Below are 19,728 nucleotides of genomic sequence, written 5' to 3'. Positions count from 1 at the left end.
CCTGACATCATAAAGCTACAGAAGGATGTCATCTGACTAGAGGGCCAATCAATTGTCTAGCAAGCAATAGAATACCTTCATCATAGTGTTAAAATGGGTAGCAGAGTAGAGAGGATGCCCGGCTAAAGACTAAAATAGTGGGATCAACAAATAGGCATTATTTTAGATGTGTACATGTTTTTGAAGGTGTGGTTGAACATAATATTCTCGACTTGACTATTCATTAACTGGCGGGGACGTGCTAAAATGAAGATATTAGAATCTGTAATTCATACTTTTACTTATTCGCTTTAACTATAGCCTAGACCTTCCTGACTCAACTTATCAGATGAGTTAATTGATATTGGTGTACCATAATCTAAAAGATTTGCAGTGAGAAGGGTACGCAGTGACATGTCTGGCAATCAGATCTTTTAATCCATGTCCAAATACAGGTGCTAGATTGGAGTACAGAGTGGTTACAAATAAGACATAGGATGAGAGCTATATGCTAAGTTGAAAACAACTGAGATTTTAATTTATAGTGGGCTGTGGATTTTCACAATATTACGGAAGCCATAATTCTTCTTATTAATGCTGTGTAAATAATCAGTTGTTTGCTCTATTGCATAAATCTGAAAATAATCACGTTCTAATAATAGACTAACAGTGGACTTTTCCATCTGCAGATTATACTGATTGACCAGCAGTGGCAGTATTGCAGAAGAGAATGCCCCTGCATTGCTGAGATGAAAAAAAAAACGTCATCAGACTTCTTCTTTCACTGATCAATTAATATGGTAAGTCAAACTTAAATGTATTCATTTTGCTTGTTTATTAAAAGACCTTCATTGGATCTCAATGTCCTCAGTGCCTTTTAGTGGGGTCTTCTGCGTAAATATAATTTCTGTCACCATAGTAGTAATATGGATGACATTATGGAGCTCCTGATAATTAATCAATGACTTTAACGGTCTCCAAGGCTGGCAAAGCCTGCTTTAAATACTTGTGTTAGAAATATGTCATCAGAGGAAATGCTGCCTTTGAGGCTGGAATGAGCTTTCTTAAATTGTACCAATGACTTATTTTCTCCTGGATGGAAGCTAATTTAGCCTGTTTCTCTGCACTCTCCATGTGGGACTCTGATACTCAAAATGGATGTTTTTTTATGATACACAGTTCTTGTAACTGAATCGCAACTTCAGAGGGAGCCCAATGCTTTCAGTGGCGCTCAGTACTTTACCATTACATGGCCTACTTGCTTTGCAGTCATAATTACAAATAGTTCCCTTTTTTTTAATATTTGCTGATGCCTAATCCTCCGGAGTGTCAGCTTCACTCAGAGTAATTGGTCAAATGGAGCCCTGACATCATAAAGCTACAGAAGAATGTCATCTGACATGAGGGCCAATCAATTGTCTAGCAAGCAATAGAATACCTTCATCATAGTGTTAAAATGGGTAGCAGAGTAGAGAGGATGCCCGGCTGAAGACTAAAATAGTGGGATCAACAAATAGGCATTATTTTAGATGTGTACATTTTTTTGAAGGTGTGGTTGAACATAATATTCTCGACTTGACTATTCATTAACTGGCGGGGATGTGCTAAAATGAAGATATTAGAATCTGTAATTCATACTTATACTTATTCGCTTTAACTATAGCCTAGACCTTCCTGACTCCACTTATCAGATGAGTTAATTGATATTGATGTACCATAATCTAAAAGATTTGCAGTGAGAAGGGTACGCAGTGACATGTCTGGCATTCTGATCTTTTAATCCATGTCCAAATACAGGTGCTAGATTGGAGTAGAGTGGTTCCAAATAAGACATAGGATGAGAGCTATATGCTAAGTTGAATACAACTGAGATTTTAAGTTATAGTGAGCTGTGGATTTTCACAATATTACGGACGCCATAATTCTTCTTATTAATGCTGTGTAAAAAAGCAGTTGTTTGCTCTATTGCATTAGTCTGAAAATAATCACGTTCTAATAATAGACTAACAGTGGACTTTTCCATCTGCAGATTATACTGATTGACCAGCAGTGGCAGTATTGCAGAAGAGAATGCCCCTGCATTGCTGAGATGAAAAAAAAAATGTCATCAGACTTCTGCTTTCACTGATCAATTAATATGGTAAGTCAAACTTAAATTTATTCATTTTGCTTGTTTATTAAAAGACCTTCATTGGATCTCATTGTCCTCAGTACCTTTTAGTGGGGTCTTCTGCGTAAATATAATTTCTGTCACCATAGTAGTAATATGGATAACATTATGGTGCTCCTGATAATTAATCAATGACTTTAACGGTCTCCAAGGCTGGCAAAGCCTGCTTTAAATACTTGTGTTAGAAATATGTCATCAGAGGAAATACTGCCTTTGAGGCTGGAATGAGCTTTCTTAAATTGAACCAATGACTTATTTTCTCCTGTATGGAAGCTCATTTAGCCTGTTTCTCTGCACTATCCATGTGGGACTCTGATACTCAAGATGGATGTTTTTTTATGATACACAGTTTTTATAACTGAATCGCAACTTCAGAGGGAGCCCAATGCTTTCAGTGGCGCTCAGTACTTTACCATTAGATGGCCTACTTGCTTTGCAGTCATAATTACAAATAGTTCCCTTTTTTAATATTTGCTGATGCCTAATGCTCCTGAGTGTCAGCTTCACTCAGAGCAATTGGTCTAATGGAGCCCTGTCATCATAAAGCTACAGAAGGATGTCATCTGACATAAGGGCCAATCAATTGTCTAGCAAGCAATAGAATACCTTCATCATAGTGTTAAAATGGGTAGCAGAGTAGAGAGGATGCCCGGCTGAAGACTAAAGTAGTGGGATCAACAAATAGGCATTATTTTAGATGTGTACATGTTTTTGAAGGTGTGGTTGAACATAATATTCTCGACTTGACTATTCATTAACTGGCGGGGACATGCTAAAATGAAGATATTAGAATCTGTAATTCATACTTTTACTTATTCGCTTTAACTATAGCCTAGACCTTCCTGACTCAACTTATCAGATGAGTTAATTGATATTGGTGTACCATAATCTGAAAGATTTGCAGTGAGAAGGGTACACAGTGACATGTCTGGCAATCAGATCTTTTAATCCATGTCCGAATACAGGTGCTAGATTGGAGTACAGAGTGGTTACAAATAAGACATAGGATGAGAGCTATATGCTAAGTTGAAAACAACTGAGATTTTAATTTATAGTGAGCTGTGGATTTTCACAATATTACGTAAGCCATAATTCTTCTTAATAATGCTGTGTAAATAATCTGTTGTTTGCTCTATTGCATTAATCTGAAAATAATCACGTTCTAATAATAGACTAACAGTGGACTTTTCCATCTGCAGATTATACTGATTGACCAGCAGTGGCAGTATTGCAGAAGAGAATGCCCCTGCATTGCTGAGATGAAAAAAAAAATGTCATCAGACTTCTGCTTTCACTGATCAATTAATATGGTAAGTCAAACTTAAATTTATTCATTTTGCTTGTTTATTAAAAGACCTTCATTGGATCTCAATGTCCTCAGTACCTTTTAGTGGGGTCTTCTGCGTAAATATAATTTCTGTCACCATAGTAGTAATATGGATAACATTATGGTGCTCCTGATAATTAATCAATGACTTTAACGGTCTCCAAGGCTGGCAAAGCCTGCTTTAAATACTTGTGTTAGAAATATGTCATCAGAGGAAATGCTGCCTTTGAGGCTGGAATGAGCTTTCTTAAATTGTACAAATGACTTATTTTCTCCTGGATGGAAGCTCATTTAGCCTGTTTCTCTGCACTCTCCATGTGGGACTCTGATACTCAAAATGGATGTTTTTTTATGATACACAGTTCTTGTAACTGAATCGCAACTTCAGAGGGAGCCCAATGCTTTCAGTGGCGCTCAGTACTTTACCATTACATGGCCTACTTGCTTTGCAGTCATAATTACAAATAGTTCCCTTTTTTTTAATATTTGCTGATGCCTAATCCTCCGGAGTGTCAGCTTCACTCAGAGTAATTGGTCAAATGGAGCCCTGACATCATAAAGCTACAGAAGAATGTCATCTGACATGAGGGCCAATCAATTGTCTAGCAAGCAATAGAATACCTTCATCATAGTGTTAAAATGGGTAGCAGAGTAGAGAGGATGCCCGGCTGAAGACTAAAATAGTGGGATCAACAAATAGGCATTATTTTAGATGTGTAAATTTTTTTGAAGGTGTGGTTGAACATAATATTCTCGACTTGACTATTCATTAACTGGCGGGGATGTGCTAAAATGAAGATATTAGAATCTGTAATTCATACTTATACTTATTCGCTTTAACTATAGCCTAGACCTTCCTGACTCCACTTATCAGATGAGTTAATTGATATTGATGTACCATAATCTAAAAGATTTGCAGTGAGAAGGGTACGCAGTGACATGTCTGGCATTCTGATCTTTTAATCCATGTCCAAATACAGGTGCTAGATTGGAGTAGAGTGGTTCCAAATAAGACATAGGATGAGAGCTATATGCTAAGTTGAATACAACTGAGATTTTAAGTTATAGTGAGCTGTGGATTTTCACAATATTACGGACGCCATAATTCTTCTTATTAATGCTGTGTAAAAAAGCAGTTGTTTGCTCTATTGCATTAGTCTGAAAATAATCACGTTCTAATAATAGACTAACAGTGGACTTTTCCATCTGCAGATTATACTGATTGACCAGCAGTGGCAGTATTGCAGAAGAGAATGCCCCTGCATTGCTGAGATGAAAAAAAAATGTCATCAGACTTCTGCTTTCACTGATCAATTAATATGGTAAGTCAAACTTAAATTTAATCATTTTGCTTGTTTATTAAAAGACCTTCATTGGATCTCAATGTCCTCAGTACCTTTTAGTGGGGTCTTCTGCGTAAATATAATTTCTGTCACCATAGTAGTAATATGGATAACATTATGGTGCTCCTGATAATTAATCAATGACTTTAACGGTCTCCAAGGCTGGCAAAGCCTGCTTTAAATACTTGTGTTAGAAATATGTCATCAGAGGAAATACTGCCTTTGAGGCTGGAATGAGCTTTCTTAAATTGAACCAATGACCTATTTTCTCCTGTATGGAAGCTCATTTAGCCTGTTTCTCTGCACTATCCATGTGGGACTCTGATACTCAAGATGGATGTTTTTTTATGATACACAGTTTTTATAACTGAATCGCAACTTCAGAGGGAGCTCAATGCTTTCAGTGGCGCTCAGTACTTTACCATTAGATGGCCTACTTGCTTTGCAGTCATAATTACAAATAGTTCCCTTTTTTAATATTTGCTGATGCCTAATGCTCCTGAGTGTCAGCTTCACTCAGAGCAATTGGTCTAATGGAGCCCTGTCATCATAAAGCTACAGAAGGATGTCATCTGACATAAGGGCCAATCAATTGTCTAGCAAGCAATAGAATACCTTCATCATAGTGTTAAAATGGGTAGCAGAGTAGAGAGGATGCCCGGCTGAAGACTAAAGTAGTGGGATCAACAAATAGGCATTATTTTAGATGTGTACATGTTTTTGAAGGTGTGGTTGAACATAATATTCTCGACTTGACTATTCATTAACTGGCGGGGACATGCTAAAATGAAGATATTAGAATCTGTAATTCATACTTTTACTTATTCGCTTTAACTATAGCCTAGACCTTCCTGACTCAACTTATCAGATGAGTTAATTGATATTGGTGTACCATAATCTGAAAGATTTGCAGTGAGAAGGGTACACAGTGACATGTCTGGCAATCAGATCTTTTAATCCATGTCCGAATACAGGTGCTAGATTGGAGTACAGAGTGGTTACAAATAAGACATAGGATGAGAGCTATATGCTAAGTTGAAAACAACTGAGATTTTAATTTATAGTGAGCTGTGGATTTTCACAATATTACGTAAGCCATAATTCTTCTTAATAATGCTGTGTAAATAATCTGTTGTTTGCTCTATTGCATTAATCTGAAAATAATCACGTTCTAATAATAGACTAACAGTGGACTTTTCCATCTGCAGATTATACTGATTGACCAGCAGTGGCAGTATTGCAGAAGAGAATGCCCCTGCATTGCTGAGATGAAAAAAAAAATGTCATCAGACTTCTGCTTTCACTGATCAATTATTATGGTAAGTCAAACTTAAATTTATTCATTTTGCTTGTTTATTAAAAGACCTTCATTGGATCTCAATGTCCTCAGTACCTTTTAGTGGGGTCTTCTGCGTAAATATAATTTCTGTCACCATAGTAGTAATATGGATAACATTATGGTGCTCCTGATAATTAATCAATGACTTTAACGGTCTCCAAGGCTGGCAAAGCCTGCTTTAAATACTTGTGTTAGAAATATGTCATCAGAGGAAATGCTGCCTTTGAGGCTGGAATGAGCTTTCTTAAATTGTACAAATGACTTATTTTCTCCTGGATGGAAGCTCATTTAGCCTGTTTCTCTGCACTCTCCATGTGGGACTCTGATACTCAAAATGGATGTTTTTTTATGATACACAGTTCTTGTAACTGAATCGCAACTTCAGAGGGAGCCCAATGCTTTCAGTGGCGCTCAGTACTTTACCATTACATGGCCTACTTGCTTTGCAGTCATAATTACAAATAGTTCCCTTTTTTTTAATATTTGCTGATGCCTAATCCTCCGGAGTGTCAGCTTCACTCAGAGTAATTGGTCAAATGGAGCCCTGACATCATAAAGCTACAGAAGAATGTCATCTGACATGAGGGCCAATCAATTGTCTAGCAAGCAATAGAATACCTTCATCATAGTGTTAAAATGGGTAGCAGAGTAGAGAGGATGCCCGGCTGAAGACTAAAATAGTGGGATCAACAAATAGGCATTATTTTAGATGTGTAAATTTTTTTGAAGGTGTGGTTGAACATAATATTCTCGACTTGACTATTCATTAACTGGCGGGGATGTGCTAAAATGAAGATATTAGAATCTGTAATTCATACTTATACTTATTCGCTTTAACTATAGCCTAGACCTTCCTGACTCCACTTATCAGATGAGTTAATTGATATTGATGTACCATAATCTAAAAGATTTGCAGTGAGAAGGGTACGCAGTGACATGTCTGGCATTCTGATCTTTTAATCCATGTCCAAATACAGGTGCTAGATTGGAGTAGAGTGGTTCCAAATAAGACATAGGATGAGAGCTATATGCTAAGTTGAATACAACTGAGATTTTAAGTTATAGTGAGCTGTGGATTTTCACAATATTACGGACGCCATAATTCTTCTTATTAATGCTGTGTAAAAAAGCAGTTGTTTGCTCTATTGCATTAGTCTGAAAATAATCACGTTCTAATAATAGACTAACAGTGGACTTTTCCATCTGCAGATTATACTGATTGACCAGCAGTGGCAGTATTGCAGAAGAGAATGCCCCTGCATTGCTGAGATGAAAAAAAAAATGTCATCAGACTTCTGCTTTCACTGATCAATTAATATGGTAAGTCAAACTTAAATTTAATCATTTTGCTTGTTTATTAAAAGACCTTCATTGGATCTCAATGTCCTCAGTACCTTTTAGTGGGGTCTTCTGCGTAAATATAATTTCTGTCACCATAGTAGTAATATGGATAACATTATGGTGCTCCTGATAATTAATCAATGACTTTAACGGTCTCCAAGGCTGGCAAAGCCTGCTTTAAATACTTGTGTTAGAAATATGTCATCAGAGGAAATACTGCCTTTGAGGCTGGAATGAGCTTTCTTAAATTGAACCAATGACCTATTTTCTCCTGTATGGAAGCTCATTTAGCCTGTTTCTCTGCACTATCCATGTGGGACTCTGATACTCAAGATGGATGTTTTTTTATGATACACAGTTTTTATAACTGAATCGCAACTTCAGAGGGAGCTCAATGCTTTCAGTGGCGCTCAGTACTTTACCATTAGATGGCCTACTTGCTTTGCAGTCATAATTACAAATAGTTCCCTTTTTTAATATTTGCTGATGCCTAATGCTCCTGAGTGTCAGCTTCACTCAGAGCAATTGGTCTAATGGAGCCCTGTCATCATAAAGCTACAGAAGGATGTCATCTGACATAAGGGCCAATCAATTGTCTAGCAAGCAATAGAATACCTTCATCATAGTGTTAAAATGGGTAGCAGAGTAGAGAGGATGCCCGGCTGAAGACTAAAGTAGTGGGATCAACAAATAGGCATTATTTTAGATGTGTACATGTTTTTGAAGGTGTGGTTGAACATAATATTCTCGACTTGACTATTCATTAACTGGCGGGGACATGCTAAAATGAAGATATTAGAATCTGTAATTCATACTTTTACTTATTCGCTTTAACTATAGCCTAGACCTTCCTGACTCAACTTATCAGATGAGTTAATTGATATTGGTGTACCATAATCTGAAAGATTTGCAGTGAGAAGGGTACACAGTGACATGTCTGGCAATCAGATCTTTTAATCCATGTCCGAATACAGGTGCTAGATTGGAGTACAGAGTGGTTACAAATAAGACATAGGATGAGAGCTATATGCTAAGTTGAAAACAACTGAGATTTTAATTTATAGTGAGCTGTGGATTTTCACAATATTACGTAAGCCATAATTCTTCTTAATAATGCTGTGTAAATAATCTGTTGTTTGCTCTATTGCATTAATCTGAAAATAATCACGTTCTAATAATAGACTAACAGTGGACTTTTCCATCTGCAGATTATACTGATTGACCAGCAGTGGCAGTATTGCAGAAGAGAATGCCCCTGCATTGCTGAGATGAAAAAAAAAATGTCATCAGACTTCTGCTTTCACTGATCAATTATTATGGTAAGTCAAACTTAAATTTATTCATTTTGCTTGTTTATTAAAAGACCTTCATTGGATCTCAATGTCCTCAGTACCTTTTAGTGGGGTCTTCTGCGTAAATATAATTTCTGTCACCATAGTAGTAATATGGATAACATTATGGTGCTCCTGATAATTAATCAATGACTTTAACGGTCTCCAAGGCTGGCAAAGCCTGCTTTAAATACTTGTGTTAGAAATATGTCATCAGAGGAAATGCTGCCTTTGAGGCTGGAATGAGCTTTCTTAAATTGTACAAATGACTTATTTTCTCCTGGATGGAAGCTCATTTAGCCTGTTTCTCTGCACTCTCCATGTGGGACTCTGATACTCAAAATGGATGTTTTTTTATGATACACAGTTCTTGTAACTGAATCGCAACTTCAGAGGGAGCCCAATGCTTTCAGTGGCGCTCAGTACTTTACCATTACATGGCCTACTTGCTTTGCAGTCATAATTACAAATAGTTCCCTTTTTTTTAATATTTGCTGATGCCTAATCCTCCGGAGTGTCAGCTTCACTCAGAGTAATTGGTCAAATGGAGCCCTGACATCATAAAGCTACAGAAGAATGTCATCTGACATGAGGGCCAATCAATTGTCTAGCAAGCAATAGAATACCTTCATCATAGTGTTAAAATGGGTAGCAGAGTAGAGAGGATGCCCGGCTGAAGACTAAAATAGTGGGATCAACAAATAGGCATTATTTTAGATGTGTAAATTTTTTTGAAGGTGTGGTTGAACATAATATTCTCGACTTGACTATTCATTAACTGGCGGGGATGTGCTAAAATGAAGATATTAGAATCTGTAATTCATACTTATACTTATTCGCTTTAACTATAGCCTAGACCTTCCTGACTCCACTTATCAGATGAGTTAATTGATATTGATGTACCATAATCTAAAAGATTTGCAGTGAGAAGGGTACGCAGTGACATGTCTGGCATTCTGATCTTTTAATCCATGTCCAAATACAGGTGCTAGATTGGAGTAGAGTGGTTCCAAATAAGACATAGGATGAGAGCTATATGCTAAGTTGAATACAACTGAGATTTTAAGTTATAGTGAGCTGTGGATTTTCACAATATTACGGACGCCATAATTCTTCTTATTAATGCTGTGTAAAAAAGCAGTTGTTTGCTCTATTGCATTAGTCTGAAAATAATCACGTTCTAATAATAGACTAACAGTGGACTTTTCCATCTGCAGATTATACTGATTGACCAGCAGTGGCAGTATTGCAGAAGAGAATGCCCCTGCATTGCTGAGATGAAAAAAAAAATGTCATCAGACTTCTGCTTTCACTGATCAATTAATATGGTAAGTCAAACTTAAATTTAATCATTTTGCTTGTTTATTAAAAGACCTTCATTGGATCTCAATGTCCTCAGTACCTTTTAGTGGGGTCTTCTGCGTAAATATAATTTCTGTCACCATAGTAGTAATATGGATAACATTATGGTGCTCCTGATAATTAATCAATGACTTTAACGGTCTCCAAGGCTGGCAAAGCATGCTTTAAATACTTGTGTTAGAAATATGTCATCAGAGGAAATACTGCCTTTGAGGCTGGAATGAGCTTTCTTAAATTGAACCAATGACTTATTTTCTCCTGTATGGAAGCTCATTTAGCCTGTTTCTCTGCACTATCCATGTGGGACTCTGATACTCAAGATGGATGTTTTTTTATGATACACAGTTTTTATAACTGAATCGCAACTTCAGAGGGAGCTCAATGCTTTCAGTGGCGCTCAGTACTTTACCATTAGATGGCCTACTTGCTTTGCAGTCATAATTACAAATAGTTCCCTTTTTTAATATTTGCTGATGCCTAATGCTCCTGAGTGTCAGCTTCACTCAGAGCAATTGGTCTAATGGAGCCCTGTCATCATAAAGCTACAGAAGGATGTCATCTGACATAAGGGCCAATCAATTGTCTAGCAAGCAATAGAATACCTTCATCATAGTGTTAAAATGGGTAGCAGAGTAGAGAGGATGCCCGGCTGAAGACTAAAGTAGTGGGATCAACAAATAGGCATTATTTTAGATGTGTACATGTTTTTGAAGGTGTGGTTGAACATAATATTCTCGACTTGACTATTCATTAACTGGCGGGGACATGCTAAAATGAAGATATTAGAATCTGTAATTCATACTTTTACTTATTCGCTTTAACTATAGCCTAGACCTTCCTGACTCAACTTATCAGATGAGTTAATTGATATTGGTGTACCATAATCTGAAAGATTTGCAGTGAGAAGGGTACACAGTGACATGTCTGGCAATCAGATCTTTTAATCCATGTCCGAATACAGGTGCTAGATTGGAGTACAGAGTGGTTACAAATAAGACATAGGATGAGAGCTATATGCTAAGTTGAAAACAACTGAGATTTTAATTTATAGTGAGCTGTGGATTTTCACAATATTACGTAAGCCATAATTCTTCTTAATAATGCTGTGTAAATAATCTGTTGTTTGCTCTATTGCATTAATCTGAAAATAATCACGTTCTAATAATAGACTAACGGTGGACTTTTCCATCTGCAGATTATACTGATTGATCAGCAGTGGCAGTATTGCAGAAGAGAATGCCCCTGCATTGCTGAGATGGAAAAAAAAAACGTTATCAGACTTCTGCTTTCACTGATCAATTAATATGGTAAGTCAAACTTAAATTTATTCATTTTGCTTGTTTATTAAAATACCTTCATTGGATCTCAATGTCCTCAGTACCTTTTAGTGGGGTCTTCTGCGTAAATATAATTTCTTTCACCATAGTAGTAATATGGATGACATTATGGAGCTCCTGATAATTAATCAATGACTTTAACGGTCTCCAAGGCTGGCAAAGCCTGCTTTAAATACTTGTGTTAGAAATATGTCATCAGAGGAAATACTGCCTTTGAGGCTGGAATGAGCTTTCTTAAATTGTACCAATGACTTATTTTCTCCTGGATGGAAGCTCATTTAGCCTGTTTCTCTGCACTCTCCATGTGGGACTCTGATACTCAAAATGGATGTTTTTTTATGATACACAGTTCTTGTAACTGAATCGCAACTTCAGAGGGAGCCCAATGCTTTCAGTGGCGCTCAGTACTTTACCATTACATGGCCTACTTGCTTTGCAGTCATAATTACAAATAGTTCCCTAGTTAATATTTGCTGATGCCTAATCCTCCTGAGTGTCAGCTTCACTCAGAGCAATTGGTCAAATGGAGCCCTGACATCATAAAGCTACAGAAGGATGTCATCTGACTAGAGGGCCAATCAATTGTCTAGCAAGCAATAGAATACCTTCATCATAGTGTTAAAATGGGTAGCAGAGTAGAGAGGATGCCCGGCTAAAGACTAAAATAGTGGGATCAACAAATAGGCATTATTTTAGATGTGTACATGTTTTTGAAGGTGTGGTTGAACATAATATTCTCGACTTGACTATTCATTAACTGGCGGGGACGTGCTAAAATGAAGATATTAGAATCTGTAATTCATACTTTTACTTATTCGCTTTAACTATAGCCTAGACCTTCCTGACTCAACTTATCAGATGAGTTAATTGATATTGGTGTACCATAATCTAAAAGATTTGCAGTGAGAAGGGTACGCAGTGACATGTCTGGCAATCAGATCTTTTAATCCATGTCCAAATACAGGTGCTAGATTGGAGTACAGAGTGGTTACAAATAAGACATAGGATGAGAGCTATATGCTAAGTTGAAAACAACTGAGATTTTAATTTATAGTGGGCTGTGGATTTTCACAATATTACGGAAGCCATAATTCTTCTTATTAATGCTGTGTAAATAATCAGTTGTTTGCTCTATTGCATAAATCTGAAAATAATCACGTTCTAATAATAGACTAACAGTGGACTTTTCCATCTGCAGATTATACTGATTGACCAGCAGTGGCAGTATTGCAGAAGAGAATGCCCCTGCATTGCTGAGATGAAAAAAAAAAATGTCATCAGACTTCTGCTTTCACTGATCAATTAATATGGTAAGTCAAACTTAAATTTATTCATTTTGCTTGTTTATTAAAAGACCTTCATTGGATCTCAATGTCCTCAGTACCTTTTAGTGGGGTCTTCTGCGTAAATATAATTTCTGTCACCATAGTAGTAATATGGATAACATTATGGTGCTCCTGATAATTAATCAATGACTTTAACGGTCTCCAAGGCTGGCAAAGCCTGCTTTAAATACTTGTGTTAGAAATATGTCATCAGAGGAAATACTGCCTTTGAGGCTGGAATGAGCTTTCTTAAATTGTACCAATGACTTATTTTCTCCTGGATGGAAGCTCATTTAGCCTGTTTCTCTGCACTCTCCATGTGGGACTCTGATACTCAAAATGGATGTTTTTTTATGATACACAGTTCTTGTAACTGAATCGCAACTTCAGAGGGAGCCCAATGCTTTCAGTGGCGCTCAGTACTTTACCATTACATGGCCTACTTGCTTTGCAGTCATAATTACAAATAGTTCCCTAGTTAATATTTGCTGATGCCTAATCCTCCTGAGTGTCAGCTTCACTCAGAGCAATTGGTCAAATGGAGCCCTGACATCATAAAGCTACAGAAGGATGTCATCTGACTAGAGGGCCAATCAATTGTCTAGCAAGCAATAGAATACCTTCATCATAGTGTTAAAATGGGTAGCAGAGTAGAGAGGATGCCCGGCTAAAGACTAAAATAGTGGGATCAACAAATAGGCATTATTTTAGATGTGTACATGTTTTTGAAGGTGTGGTTGAACATAATATTCTCGACTTGACTATTCATTAACTGGCGGGGACGTGCTAAAATGAAGATATTAGAATCTGTAATTCATACTTTTACTTATTCGCTTTAACTATAGCCTAGACCTTCCTGACTCAACTTATCAGATGAGTTAATTGATATTGGTGTACCATAATCTAAAAGATTTGCAGTGAGAAGGGTACGCAGTGACATGTCTGGCAATCAGATCTTTTAATCCATGTCCAAATACAGGTGCTAGATTGGAGTACAGAGTGGTTACAAATAAGACATAGGATGAGAGCTATATGCTAAGTTGAAAACAACTGAGATTTTAATTTATAGTGGGCTGTGGATTTTCACAATATTACGGAAGCCATAATTCTTCTTATTAATGCTGTGTAAATAATCAGTTGTTTGCTCTATTGCATAAATCTGAAAATAATCACGTTCTAATAATAGACTAACAGTGGACTTTTCCATCTGCAGATTATACTGATTGACCAGCAGTGGCAGTATTGCAGAAGAGAATGCCCCTGCATTGCTGAGATGAAAAAAAAAAATGTCATCAGACTTCTGCTTTCACTGATCAATTAATATGGTAAGTCAAACTTAAATTTATTCATTTTGCTTGTTTATTAAAAGACCTTCATTGGATCTCAATGTCCTCAGTACCTTTTAGTGGGGTCTTCTGCGTAAATATAATTTCTGTCACCATAGTAGTAATATGGATAACATTATGGTGCTCCTGATAATTAATCAATGACTTTAACGGTCTCCAAGGCTGGCAAAGCCTGCTTTAAATACTTGTGTTAGAAATATGTCATCAGAGGAAATACTGCCTTTGAGGCTGGAATGAGCTTTCTTAAATTGTACCAATGACTTATTTTCTCCTGGATGGAAGCTCATTTAGCCTGTTTCTCTGCACTCTCCATGTGGGACTCTGATACTCAAAATGGATGTTTTTTTATGATACACAGTTCTTGTAACTGAATCGCAACTTCAGAGGGAGCCCAATGCTTTCAGTGGCGCTCCGTACTTTACCATTACATGGCCTACTTGCTTTGCAGTCATAATTACAAATAGTTCCCTAGTTAATATTTGCTGATGCCTAATCCTCCTGAGTGTCAGCTTCACTCAGAGCAATTGGTCAAATGGAGCCCTGACATCATAAAGCTACAGAAGGATGTCATCTGACTAGAGGGCCAATCAATTGTCTAGCAAGCAATAGAATACCTTCATCATAGTGTTAAAATGGGTAGCAGAGTAGAGAGGATGCCCGGCTAAAGACTAAAATAGTGGGATCAACAAATAGGCATTATTTTAGATGTGTACATGTTTTTGAAGGTGTGGTTGAACATAATATTCTCGACTTGACTATTCATTAACTGGCGGGGACGTGCTAAAATGAAGATATTAGAATCTGTAATTCATACTTTTACTTATTCGCTTTAACTATAGCCTAGACCTTCCTGACTCAACTTATCAGATGAGTTAATTGATATTGGTGTACCATAATCTAAAAGATTTGCAGTGAGAAGGGTACGCAGTGACATGTCTGGCAATCAGATCTTTTAATCCATGTCCAAATACAGGTGCTAGATTGGAGTACAGAGTGGTTACAAATAAGACATAGGATGAGAGCTATATGCTAAGTTGAAAACAACTGAGATTTTAATTTATAGTGGGCTGTGGATTTTCACAATATTACGGAAGCCATAATTCTTCTTATTAATGCTGTGTAAATAATCAGTTGTTTGCTCTATTGCATAAATCTGAAAATAATCACGTTCTAATAATAGACTAACAGTGGACTTTTCCATCTGCAGATTATACTGATTGACCAGCAGTGGCAGTATTGCAGAAGAGAATGCCCCTGCATTGCTGAGATGAAAAAAAAAACGTCATCAGACTTCTTCTTTCACTGATCAATTAATATGGTAAGTCAAACTTAAATGTATTCATTTTGCTTGTTTATTAAAAGACCTTCATTGGATCTCAATGTCCTCAGTGCCTTTTAGTGGGGTCTTCTGCGTAAATATAATTTCTGTCACCATAGTAGTAATATGGATGACATTATGGAGCTCCTGATAATTAATCAATGACTTTAACGGTCTCCAAGGCTGGCAAAGCCTGCTTTAAATACTTGTGTTAGAAATATGTCATCAGAGGAAATGCTGCCTTTGAGGCTGGAATGAGCTTTCTTAAATTGTACCAATGACTTATTTTCTCCTGGATGGAAGCTAATTTAGCCTGTTTCTCTGCACTCTCCATGTGGGACTCTGATACTCAAAATGGATGTTTTTTTATGATACACAGTTCTTGTAACTGAATCGCAACTTCAGAGGGAGCCCAATGCTTTCAGTGGCGCTCAGTACTTTACCATTACATGGCCTACTTGCTTTGCAGTCATAATTACAAATAGTTCCCTTTTTTTTAATATTTGCTGATGCCTAATCCTCCGGAGTGTCAGCTTCACTCAGAGTAATTGGTCAAATGGAGCCCTGACATCATAAAGCTACAGAAGAATGTCATCTGACATGAGGGCCAATCAATTGTCTAGCAAGCAATAGAATACCTTCATCATAGTGTTAAAATGGGTAGCAGAGTAGAGAGGATGCCCGGCTAAAGACTAAAATAGTGGGATCAACAAATAGGCATTATTTTAGATGTGTACATTTTTTTGAAGGTGTGGTTGAACATAATATTCTCGACTTGACTATTCATTAACTGGCGGGGATGTGCTAAAATGAAGATATTAGAATCTGTAATTCATACTTATACTTATTCGCTTTAACTATAGCCTAGACCTTCCTGACTCCACTTATCAGATGAGTTAATTGATATTGATGTACCATAATCTAAAAGATTTGCAGTGAGAAGGGTACGCAGTGACATGTCTGGCATTCTGATCTTTTAATCCATGTCCAAATACAGGTGCTAGATTGGAGTAGAGTGGTTCCAAATAAGACATAGGATGAGAGCTATATGCTAAGTTGAATACAACTGAGATTTTAAGTTATAGTGAGCTGTGGATTTTCACAATATTACGGACGCCATAATTCTTCTTATTAATGCTGTGTAAAAAAGCAGTTGTTTGCTCTATTGCATTAGTCTGAAAATAATCACGTTCTAATAATAGACTAACAGTGGACTTTTCCATCTGCAGATTATACTGATTGACCAGCAGTGGCAGTATTGCAGAAGAGAATGCCCCTGCATTGCTGAGATGAAAAAAAAAATGTCATCAGACTTCTGCTTTCACTGATCAATTAATATGGTAAGTCAAACTTAAATTTATTCATTTTGCTTGTTTATTAAAAGACCTTCATTGGATCTCATTGTCCTCAGTACCTTTTAGTGGGGTCTTCTGCGTAAATATAATTTCTGTCACCATAGTAGTAATATGGATAACATTATGGTGCTCCTGATAATTAATCAATGACTTTAACGGTCTCCAAGGCTGGCAAAGCCTGCTTTAAATACTTGTGTTAGAAATATGTCATCAGAGGAAATACTGCCTTTGAGGCTGGAATGAGCTTTCTTAAATTGAACCAATGACTTATTTTCTCCTGTATGGAAGCTCATTTAGCCTGTTTCTCTGCACTATCCATGTGGGACTCTGATACTCAAGATGGATGTTTTTTTATGATACACAGTTTTTATAACTGAATCGCAACTTCAGAGGGAGCCCAATGCTTTCAGTGGCGCTCAGTACTTTACCATTAGATGGCCTACTTGCTTTGCAGTCATAATTACAAATAGTTCCCTTTTTTAATATTTGCTGATGCCTAATGCTCCTGAGTGTCAGCTTCACTCAGAGCAATTGGTCTAATGGAGCCCTGTCATCATAAAGCTACAGAAGGATGTCATCTGACATAAGGGCCAATCAATTGTCTAGCAAGCAATAGAATACCTTCATCATAGTGTTAAAATGGGTAGCAGAGTAGAGAGGATGCCCGGCTGAAGACTAAAGTAGTGGGATCAACAAATAGGCATTATTTTAGATGTGTACATGTTTTTGAAGGTGTGGTTGAACATAATATTCTCGACTTGACTATTCATTAACTGGCGGGGACATGCTAAAATGAAGATATTAGAATCTGTAATTCATACTTATACTTATTCGCTTTAACTATAGCCTAGACCTTCCTGACTCCACTTATCAGATGAGTTAATTGATATTGATGTACCATAATCTAAAAGATTTGCAGTGAGAAGGGTACGCAGTGACATGTCTGGCATTCTGATCTTTTAATCCATGTCCAAATACAGGTGCTAGATTGGAGTAGAGTGGTTCCAAATAAGACATAGGATGAGAGCTATATGCTAAGTTGAATACAACTGAGATTTTAAGTTATAGTGAGCTGTGGATTTTCACAATATTACGGACGCCATAATTCTTCTTATTAATGCTGTGTAAAAAAGCAGTTGTTTGCTCTATTGCATTAGTCTGAAAATAATCACGTTCTAATAATAGACTAACAGTGGACTTTTCCATCTGCAGATTATACTGATTGACCAGCAGTGGCAGTATTGCAGAAGAGAATGCCCCTGCATTGCTGAGATGAAAAAAAAAATGTCATCAGACTTCTGCTTTCACTGATCAATTAATATGGTAAGTCAAACTTAAATTTATTCATTTTGCTTGTTTATTAAAAGACCTTCATTGGATCTCATTGTCCTCAGTACCTTTTAGTGGGGTCTTCTGCGTAAATATAATTTCTGTCACCATAGTAGTAATATGGATAACATTATGGTGCTCCTGATAATTAATCAATGACTTTAACGGTCTCCAAGGCTGGCAAAGCCTGCTTTAAATACTTGTGTTAGAAATATGTCATCAGAGGAAATACTGCCTTTGAGGCTGGAATGAGCTTTCTTAAATTGAACCAATGACTTATTTTCTCCTGTATGGAAGCTCATTTAGCCTGTTTCTCTGCACTATCCATGTGGGACTCTGATACTCAAGATGGATGTTTTTTTATGATACACAGTTTTTATAACTGAATCGCAACTTCAGAGGGAGCCCAATGCTTTCAGTGGCGCTCAGTACTTTACCATTAGATGGCCTACTTGCTTTGCAGTCATAATTACAAATAGTTCCCTTTTTTAATATTTGCTGATGCCTAATGCTCCTGAGTGTCAGCTTCACTCAGAGCAATTGGTCTAATGGAGCCCTGTCATCATAAAGCTACAGAAGGATGTCATCTGACATAAGGGCCAATCAATTGTCTAGCAAGCAATAGAATACCTTCATCATAGTGTTAAAATGGGTAGCAGAGTAGAGAGGATGCCCGGCTGAAGACTAAAGTAGTGGGATCAACAAATAGGCATTATTTTAGATGTGTACATGTTTTTGAAGGTGTGGTTGAACATAATATTCTCGACTTGACTATTCATTAACTGGCGGGGACATGCTAAAATGAAGATATTAGAATCTGTAATTCATACTTTTACTTATTCGCTTTAACTATAGCCTAGACCTTCCTGACTCAACTTATCAGATGAGTTAATTGATAGTGGTGTACCATAATCTGAAAGATTTGCAGTGAGAAGGGTACACAGTGACATGTCTGGCAATCAGATCTTTTAATCCATGTCCGAATACAGGTGCTAGATTGGAGTACAGAGTGGTTACAAATAAGACATAGGATGAGAGCTATATGCTAAGTTGAAAACAACTGAGATTTTAATTTATAGTGAGCTGTGGATTTTCACAATATTACGTAAGCCATAATTCTTCTTAATAATGCTGTGTAAATAATCTGTTGTTTGCTCTATTGCATTAATCTGAAAATAATCACGTTCTAATAATAGACTAACAGTGGACTTTTCCATCTGCAGATTATACTGATTGACCAGCAGTGGCAGTATTGCAGAAGAGAATGCCCCTGCATTGCTGAGATGAAAAAAAAAATGTCATCAGACTTCTGCTTTCACTGATCAATTAATATGGTAAGTCAAACTTAAATTTATTCATTTTGCTTGTTTATTAAAAGACCTTCATTGGATCTCAATGTCCTCAGTACCTTTTAGTGGGGTCTTCTGCGTAAATATAATTTCTGTCACCATAGTAGTAATATGGATAACATTATGGTGCTCCTGATAATTAATCAATGACTTTAACGGTCTCCAAGGCTGGCAAAG

Source organism: Lissotriton helveticus, chromosome 4_1, assembly GCF_964261635.1.
Source record: "Lissotriton helveticus chromosome 4_1, aLisHel1.1, whole genome shotgun sequence".
Taxonomy (NCBI): domain Eukaryota; kingdom Metazoa; phylum Chordata; class Amphibia; order Caudata; family Salamandridae; genus Lissotriton; species Lissotriton helveticus.
Note: the sequence above shows the minus strand (reverse complement) of the source record.